Raw genomic sequence first — 1,542 nt, 5'->3', positions numbered from 1 at the left:
CATGTGCAAAATGTCCCGAGAGCTTCCCTCTCCCGTCCCAGGGCCCCATCCCTGCCGTGCCAGGCCCTGCCGCCGGGCAGGGAGCAGCTCGGGAGCCGCGGGAGGGAGACAAAGCACGGAGGTTTGTTGGAGCTTTGTTGTTTTTTTTCTTTTTTTTCCTGAGTTTCTCAGCCTGGATCTTAATGAACAGGCTTAAATCTGCAACCGCGGGAGAGGGAAGGGAGAAATGTGCAAGTAATGGGAGGGAGGGGAAATCAACCACCAGGAGGGCAGAGCCTCTTTTAGGGCCAAATCCAGCACAGGTGCATGGGTGGGGAGGTGGTCACTGTGGGGCAGAGACCCCCCAGAGCAGACCACCCCAGTGCACACCCTGCATCACCCTCCCTGCCATGGGAGGGCTGGGCCATGCTGGCACTTCTGAAATAGATCAAGAAATACAGCAGAAATTTCAACACCCTGTTTTTGTCAGTGACAGCCTGGCCCTTTCTCTCTTGCTTTGGGCAAACAGCTGTGCTCCTGCTCTGTACTGGGGCTTCTTTTCCTCTCTGTCCTGCCCTCCCCAGCTCTGCCCTGGCCCTGGTGGCTCCCCCTGCCCCACTGCCCCTCACTGTGGCCTCTGGCATCAGCGGCTGGTGCTTCCACCCTGGAGCTAGGTCAGCAGGGAGACAAATCCCCCCCTGTGACATCCATTGTACCTCAGGCAAGGGCTGGCACCCCAACTAGGGACATGCCAACTGCCCCTTTGGCAGGGCTGGGCATGGTGGCCATACCAGCACCACGTCTCCCTGTGCCACCACAGCATGTGCCTCCCCCCCAGCAGCACCCACCCAGGCACACGTTGTGCTGCATGCCTTGGCACTGCATCCCGGCCACCAGGAGCAGGATCTGGCTGGCTTGGATGTGCCAGGGGGATGGTGGCACTGCCAACAGCCCTCTCTGGACAGTGGTGTGGTGCTGCCCCTGCTTTGCCCATGGCACTGGCATGCATCCTCCTCGGCCTGGCACAGCAACTTTGCAGCCAGCAGGCACGGGTCACCTGGGGTCACCCTGGAGGGACCCCAGGAGTCACTCGGGAGGTGGCTCAGGTGACATTTGGCTGGGCTTGGCCAACAGATCGGTGGCAACCCAGGGCCTACATCGGCTGAGGCACAGGGTGGTTGCAGATGCAGTCGCAGGGTACCCGGGTGCTGGCACCCGGGTGCTATGTGGGGGGTAGCCCTAGGTTGCTGCAGCCCCTCCTCCGGTGGTGTGGGGCTGCCCACACCCCACACACCTGAAATGGTCCTCCTGGTGCAGGACCTGCTGGCCCTGGAGGCCGGTGGGGAGCAGGGAGGCAGCCAGAGCTTGGGAGGGGGGGGGCTCCCTGGGGCTGGCAGAGGCAACCCTGGGGTTTGCTTTTGGACTGAGAGCTGAGGAGCTCTGAAATGCAGCATTTTGGGGGCTTTTGAGGGGCTGGGGTCTGGCTTGAGGTCTAGGTGCTGGCGGCAGATGCTGGGGTGTGGCAGGGGGGGGCCCCGGGGGAACAAGGGGGAACCCCCCCTG

Source organism: Chaetura pelagica, unplaced genomic scaffold, assembly GCF_000747805.2.
Source record: "Chaetura pelagica isolate M959 unplaced genomic scaffold, ChaPel_1.0 scaffold938, whole genome shotgun sequence".
NCBI lineage: Eukaryota > Metazoa > Chordata > Aves > Apodiformes > Apodidae > Chaetura > Chaetura pelagica.
This window is presented reverse-complemented; position numbering follows the sequence as displayed.